Here is an 8,671-nt window from a genome sequence, read left to right as displayed (position 1 = left end):
ATTAAAGGTTTTATGGTTATAAATGGAGAATTTCCGGAATTTCTGTCATCATATTTTTGGATAACCACAGTGAGGTTCTACTGTGGCCAGATGTTTAATTCACAGAGGTTCAAGATCTTCCAGGAAGTTACAGTGGCGTTTCACAGGAATCCTAATTACCAAATATTATCACGGTATGCACGCAGCGTTTGGAATTCAAACATGTTTGTTTCCTGTCAAAGGGAGGCTACGATGGACTTTTTGGCCTCAGCCTTGTGGCAAGTGGGGGGTTAATTCTACCCCCACCCCCCAGATAAAAATGAGTCACAGCTTGTTTTTAGTTTTGATTACTGCGATTTTCCAGAGTTTATCATGAACCATTTCCTGTAGTCAGGTATTGCTCATTTATTTGTGACTTGACCTTTGGAATAAAAGCTAAAGGAAGGTGAAAGGGAAGATATCTTTTTAGTTTCGGAACACCGATTCATTACCGCATCTGTACTTAAGTGATGGACTGCTAAGTGGCTGCATGCTGGTAGCTATGCAGCAAAGCCTGTTGTGGATGACAAGCATGAAGGCTGTACTTAATCAGGTCCATTTACTCTCTCCCACATACACTCGGCCCGTGTCAGTGCTTTTGTACACACTCTGGATTCTCCTGATCCAGCATTGTTTCCAGTGGGAAGGATAAGGCCTAGAGTAATTACTGCAATTTATGATCAAAGCTAGAACAACGTCCAAGAGAAACACAATGGTGGCATCGGGTAGTGGTGCGTGTGGTTATATGGAGCAACTTGAGATTTCCTGAATGAGCGGTGGCAAGGAGAGGGTGAACCCACATCACTGCACTTAAGAGCAAAAGCGTGTGGAAGTCAATCACTGGTACTTGTTATGTCTTTATGAGTCAACCTCATGAACTCAAAATGAACTGAGGCGCATGATGTGTGATTCCGAGAATAATAATAAGGGTCAGCAGCAGATGGGCCACACTGCAGAAACCTGCTAATTTGTAGCGTACGAGAATGGTAATTAGGAGTAGAATTTGTTTTCCTAACATCAAGAACTACAAATCTCATATCTCGTCATCACATAGTTTTTCCATTACTAGCTTGCAGTGTTTTACTTTTGGTGCTGTCTCACAGAATGGCCTAGAAATCACTGAGGAGTATTTTGTGAGGACTTTTAAAGGGAATTTTCTGCATGTAATAGGAAGCCAGAAATAAAGACATTGTGGTATAGTGATATGGGGGCACCTAGATGAACCCCCGAGAGTTAAAAAGTAAGTTGATGTGTCATTTTAGATACTGTTACAAGAATGTATAAGACGAAATAGAAGAAACTGTGTTAGCTTTGGCATTTTTTACAGATTCGGCTAAAGAAGTAGAAGGAATTTGTGCTTTTATGACACACTACAAGTAACAAAGGGTCTAAAGATACTAGCTTCAGTAGCTCTTTCCCATATCTTCATTGTATGGCTCCTCCCTGAACCGGGTTCTGCTGGAAGTTTCTTCCTGTTAAAAGGGAGTTTTTCCTTTCCACTGTTGCCACTGTTTAATAATAGCGGGCCATCTGATTATTGGGGTTTTCTTTCTATCATTGTAAGGTCTTTACCTTTCTTGTCGTTGTACATGTACACACATTGTACACGAACAAAACTGTGGATGCTCCACACAAACTCTGTGGGTACAATATAAAATTAGTAAAACAGCAGGAATAAATAACAATCATGAGAAATATATACAAGCATGAACGCTCTAGACAAACAGAAGGCATATGTACAAACAAGAGGAAGACACACATTAGAAGAACAGGTTGCAAAGTGCTTGGAAGTAGTGCAACGGAGGTGTCATTGGCGTACTTGACAGTCACATTGGTTGGATGGATTGGATTGGTGTACAGTCATGCAGGCATGCAGCAGGGGGGCTGTGGGGATCTGGTGCTGAGTGAGATTGGGGGGCTTTATATTGTAAAGGTTGCTTTACAAATAAAACTATTGTTGTGATTTGGTGCTATATAAATAAAATTGAACTGAACTGAATTGAAGTGAATTAAACTATAAAACGCAGATATGGAAAACACAGAACAATTTAATCCGTCAATATTCTTCAAATGTTAACACATACTGAAAATGTATACACCCAGCATTCACCATGTTATTTTGTTGGCTTTCAGGTCAATATACTGGATATTATAAGACTTATGAGTCCTGTATCTTCTGTTTTTTCATACATTAACCTCTTCCAACATGTGCAATCCCAAACCGAGTGATTCTCTGCCGCAATAAATCCCAGCGCTCTGCAGAGCAGGCTCTTTATTGCCAACACCGCAGCGCTTCCATCTTATTGTACTTATTGCAGCATGTCAGTGGGAAAATGGTCTGTATACAGAAAAACCAGCCGACTGTCAAAAACTGTCCAGGTTCAATAAACCATTTACTTCCAAATAGGAATTGGCATGAATAAGTAAACAAAACGGACTCATGCTGAAGCAAGTGACAGGTTTAGTCATTTTAAAACATATCCAAAAAACAACTTAAAAACAGAGCGTTTCCCACTACCGATTCCAATCACGTCTGAGCCAATGTTTGTTAAAAATTTAAACACTTAACACTGAAAGACAGAAACCAGAGTAGTTGAGGTGACAGTCTGACACAGACAAGAGACAAACCTTAGAACTACATCACAGGCCACAAAATGAAATATCTGGATACAGAAATATAGAAATGGGATTCTTCAGTGTTAAGTGGTTTGGTTTTCCAAACAGCAGAATAACCATGTGTTCTAATGTGAACCAAGTCATGTCCCATCCAGTTTTGCAAGAAAAGGTTTAATTAATTTAGTTAAATAGAATTATTTGTGGCTACTTTTATGTGTTTCAGATGTTGCAATAATAAAAATACTTTGGTCCTTACCAGATCTTAAAGTTGGGTAAGTACAACAGCAACACATGACATATTACAGCACGTAGTTATTTATTTACCAGAAACTGAGAAAAAATGCAGAAGAAGTGTGTGAAAAACTAAATAGACTCTTACTTCCTCCATAGTCTATAATCAAATGCAGTCAGTTGGTCATCAGCAAGTGTGAGCTCTTGTAAAAAGCAGAGGTTTTGGCAGTTTGCTGGTCTCGTGCATACAGGGATGCCTGTATGCTCGATGCAAAGGAGGAAAGACATCAGTGATGATCTTAGAGAAACAATCTGGGAAGTGTTATAAGACTATTTCCAAATAAATTCGAAGTCCATCACTCTGTGAGAAAGAATATTCACACCATGTGGAAAAAATTCAGAACCAATCTTCCCAGGAGTGAACGTCCCAGCAAATTCACCCCAAGGTCAGACTGTGCAATGCTCAGAGAAACTGCAAAAACCCAAGAGCTGCATCTCAGACTCTACAGACTTCAGTTTGCATGCTAAATGTTAAAGTTCATGACAGATCAATGACAAAACGACTGAGCAAGTATGGCTTGTTTGGAAGGGTTCTTCCCTCTATAAAGAACATGACAGCACAGTTTGCAAACCTGTATCTGAACAAGACACTACACAGGCAAGACCATAGTGGAGATTTTTGGTTTCTGGTGAAACCATAACATAGCATATCAGCACATAACAGCCTCGTGCCAGCTGTCAAGCACGGTGGTGGAGGGGTGATAATCTGGGCCTGTTTTGCAGCCACTTGTAACTGAGCTCCAATAAACAGCTCTGTATATAAATTATTCTAGACTAAAATGTTAGGCCATCTGTCCAACAGCTAAAGTTTGGTTGAAACTGGGTCATGCAACAGGACAATGACCCCAGGCACAGGAGCTAATCTAACATAAACTAGCTAAACGAAAAATAATCAAGCTGCTAAAATGTCCCAGTTAAAGTCCAGACCTCAACCTGACTGAAATGGTGTGACATTAAGTCAGATGTGTATAAACAAATACCCACAAACCTCAATGAACTGAAGAAAAGCAGTACAGAGTGGGCCAAAATTCCTCGACAACCATGTGAGAGACTGATAAATTCTTACAGCACATTTCATTATTTGTTAAACAAATAATAAAATGGTGAAAATTGTTATGTGTTGTTTTACACCTGGTTAGATCTCTATTACTTTAGAAGCTGTTAAACGTCAGGTGACTTTTATTTATTTAATACCTCAGAAATGATAGAGTGTACTATGTGTATTCACAGTGTTGGGGAGTAAATGGAATACATGTACTGGTGTCGTGCCAAACTAGGTATCCCCGACAGAATTTGTTTCCCCTGTGTCGGGAGCATGAACTGGCCTTTCAAAATCATGGACAAATGGTATCCCACATTTGTGATTTTTAGTTCATACACACTTCTTATAATGACTGACTACTCCAGAAATTTTGGAGATGTTAGCTCTTCATACAGTAAAGTTACAGTGGGATACAATTAATATCAAGCTGATCCTGCCACACTTTGTTCCCCCTGTCCAAAGACTTATTGCTCCTAAAATTTTGGAGGTTTTAGCTCAGTACAGTTCTGTACAGCTACAGAAGGATACAAATAATGATCAAAATGTCATTGGTTTATTTAAATAATCCCGTCCGATGTTGTGCCAAGGTGCCAACGCAGGGGAAACAAATTCTGTGGGGGACACATAATTTGGCATGACACCGGAACCCGATGTATTAGCCAGAAGTCCCTTTACTACGGTTCGGAGCCGCGGACCTGCTTTATATACACGCGGAACAGTTTTCTATACGAGATCGCTGCTCAAAGCAGCCTTACCTAATGTCCACCCTACTGTTACTCGTTTTATATTAAGATTTAAAAATGTAGTTGGTATTGGTATGGCGAGTAACCTTGAGTAATAGTAATAAATCACACAGCAATAGTACAGTCATGTAGCTGTAAAAAGCATGACAGTATATTAAGCAATCCAAAGTATTCAGACTACATTACTCTCATTGTGTAATGTAACGGAATATGTTACGAAATAAATTTTGGGGCATGTATTCTGTAATCTGTAGTGGAATACATTTTAAAAGTAACCTTCCCAACACTGTGTATTCATTATGGCATCCTTGAACAGTGGGGCCCATGGTACGTTCCCACCATACAGATTAAACAGGTCAGTAATCCCAAGTGGAGGAGGAAGGAGACCACCACTATAGTAATCCCCATTAATAGTTATATAACCTGCCGTGCAGTCTACGTTATTGCACATATAGCATAAAAAGACTAAGTGAACTGGACATAAACAATGATTTAAAGAATCTTTACCTTGATTTTCCTGATTAGACTCAATCAACTGTGGCTTTACTGTTCCTGTTCATTGATCAAATTTTAATCTACCCTACCGTATTCATACAGTGGCTTAATTTAATAAACAAAACCTTTCTAGGAGCATCATAGTCCAGAAACATATTGCTCCTAAATACGAGAACAATGCAGGATGCTAACCACATGTGAGAACTTCCTAAAAACCCACTTCGTAAAACAATATGTGAGACAGCTCACTCCACTGTCATCATCACCATCCAGATGGTCATAAAAAAAAGTGATTTCTGCCGATGATGACCGACAGCACACAGTCAGAGCCATCACTAAGGAACACGACTCTTCTTGAATTTTAATAGTGCTGTATTGCTGTGTGACACTTTTCAAAGTAAAGCTTGTTTTTGTCAAAGCTGCCTTTGAATGAAACTCGAACCAGATGGATGTAAACTGGAGATGAATGCAGCTTGATTCTATATAAAAAACAGAACCTTTTGGTGGTATAGGATGACATGGTAATGATATTACTGCATGTATGTATGCACAGGAGAAAGACTACACTGGTACAGTCTCTTAAGGCAGAACCAAGAATTTATATGGTGTCAGTGTTCAGTTGTTGACGTATATCGAAAGTCTTAAAGACACAAAAAGTGATGAGAGTTTGTTTGTTGTGTTTTAACTGTGTAGGAAAAAGAGATTTGGAGGCTAACACTAACAGAAACTGAATGAATTAGTTTTCTTTAGTCATTTTTATTAGTTCCATCTGAAATACACTCACTTTATTAGATACACTTGTTCAGCTGCTTGTTAACGCAAATATCTCACCAGCCAGTCATGTGGCAGGAACTGGTTAATCTCAATCAGAAGAAGGTGATAAGAGGTGAAAGTGACTTTGAATGTGGTATGGTTGTTGGTGCCAGATGGACTGGTCGGAGGATTTCAGAACCTGTTGATCTATACTGCCATTTTCCCACAGTAACCATGTGGAGTGTTTCCAGAGAATGGTCTGAAAAAGAGAAAACATCCAGTGAGCGGCAGTTCTCCGCGAGACAATACCTTGCTATTGCCAGAGGTTAGAAGAGAATGCACAGACTGCTTCAAGCTGTTGCATCCAAGGTATGCAGAAGAGCATCTCTGAATGCTCTACACGTCAGACCTTGAAGCAGAACACCACACAAGGTATCACCCAGGAACATGGAGCTGATGCTACAATTCACACAAACCAAAAGATGACAATAGAAATATGTTTACTGGTCTGAAGAGATATTTTCGTGGGACACTTTGGGCCCCCTAGTACCAATTGAGCATCAACGCTATAGCCTGAGTGTTACTGCTGAGTGTGTCCAATCCTTCATCATTACAATGAACCCATCTTCTAATGGATGCTTCTACCAGGATAACACACCATGTCACAAAGCTCAAATCATCTCAAACTGCTTTCTTGAACATCATAAAGACTTCACTGTACTCTAATGGCCTCCACAGTCACCAGATCTTAATGCAGCAGAGCACCTTTGGGACGTGGTGAAACTGGAGATTCACATCATGAGAGAAACTATCAGGACATTTGCACTTACTGGTACTGATTCCCTCCAAAACAGTAGAAACAATTCAGTTGTCATCTTTGTCCCAGATCTTAGTTCTAAGCAATACATCAAACATGCAGCTAAGTCTGAATTTTAATCACTGGGAGAATATTGTCAGAGTACAACAGTTTCTCTCTTGAGCCAATGCAGAGACATTGTTACACATTTTTATTTCCTTAGGATTGATTCGACGCCAGCTACCCCAATAGTCAGCTGCATGGGTTCTGACCAAGGCCATAAAGAGAGCACATGTAATACCAGCTTTAGAGTCTCTGCACTGGTTTCCTGTCGGAATAGATTTTAAGATTCTTATACCGGTTTTTAAGGCTCTTAATGGTTTTAATCCTGACTATTTATCGGAACTGCTTTTTAATTATGAGCTTATTAGAACCCCCAGGTCCCAAAAGGCAGAACTAAAACTTACGGTGAGACAACTATCCATGATTGTGGCCCACGTCTGTGCACCTAAGGACAGCAGACTAAAGCCAAACCAAAGACCCACATCTTTGAAACAGCTTTTATTTTAAATGATTTCCCCCTTTTACTTCTGCTCACACCTTTTATCTTGGTTTGTTTTTTTATCCTTTATTCTGCTTTTATTGTGCTTTTTTGTTTTTTTAAAACACTGTTTAATTTATACATTGTGCTTCCATATTTCATGTATTTGTTTAACATTTTTCATTGGTGCTTTTTGGTCATTGATAGTGCTTCCTCATTTGAGTTTTTAATGTTTTGTATGTGTTGTTCTCAGTTTTTTCAGCAGTAATTTAAGAACATTTAGTGTTGTGAACCTTTATACATGTAAAATAGTTTTGGCATATTAAAAACTGCTGAAATGATACAACCATACATGATCACTACACTGCAAACATATTTCATATTTACACAGCAGTGAAAATGCTTACCTCGATTCAAAAGAATATATTAAAGTATGCTTTAGCACATTAAACATAAGTGTACATATTGCAAAATCTACACCTCCTTTGAAGATGACACTAAATGTGTGGTTTAAAAAAAAAAAAAAAGTTGTACAATAGTCCTTCAATTCAATTCAATTCAATTTTATTTATATAGCGCCAAATCACAACAAAAGTCGCCTCAAGGCGCTTCATAGATACAGAGAAAAACCCAACAATCATATGACCCCCTATGAGCAAGCACTTTGGCGACAGTGGGAAGGAAAAACTCCCTTTTAACAGGAAGAAACCTCCGGCAGAACCAGGCTCAGGGAGGGGCGGCCATCTGCTGCGACCGGTTGGGGTGAGAGAAGGAAGACAGGATAAAGACATGCTGTGGAAGAGAGACAGAGGTTAATAACAGATATGATTCAATGCAGAGAGGTCTATTAATACATAGTGAGTGAGAAAGGTGACTGGAAAGGAAAAACTCAATGCATCATGGGAATCCCCCGGCAGCCTACATCTATTGCAGCATAACAAAGGGAGGATTCAGGGTCACCTGGTCCAGCCCTAACTATATGCTTTAGAAAAAAGGAAAGTTTTAAGCCTAATCTTAAAAGTAGAGATGGTGTCTGTCTCCCGAATCCAAACTGGAAGCTGGTTCCACAGAAGAGGGGCCTGAAAACTGAAGGCTCTCCCTCCCATTCTACTTTTAAATACTCTAGGAACAACAAGTAGGCCTGCAGAGCGAGAGCGGAGCGCTCTAATAGGGTGATATGGTACTACAAGGTCATTAAGATAAGATGGGGCCTGATTATTTAAGACCTTGTATGTGAGGAGCAGGATTTTGAATTCAATTCTGGATTTAACAGTCATACGAACAGCAAGTCACTCTGGCAGTTTGCCATGTAGTAACACACCTTCAAAAGGGTGAAAAATTTCAAAGCAAGATCTGATTATGGTGCAAGCAAGGTG

This window comes from Mchenga conophoros, linkage group LG6 (genome assembly GCF_057382185.1).
Source record: "Mchenga conophoros isolate Kocher_MC1m ecotype Shallow Benthic linkage group LG6, M_conophoros_male_GT1.1, whole genome shotgun sequence".
Taxonomy (NCBI): domain Eukaryota; kingdom Metazoa; phylum Chordata; class Actinopteri; order Cichliformes; family Cichlidae; genus Mchenga; species Mchenga conophoros.
Note: the sequence above shows the minus strand (reverse complement) of the source record.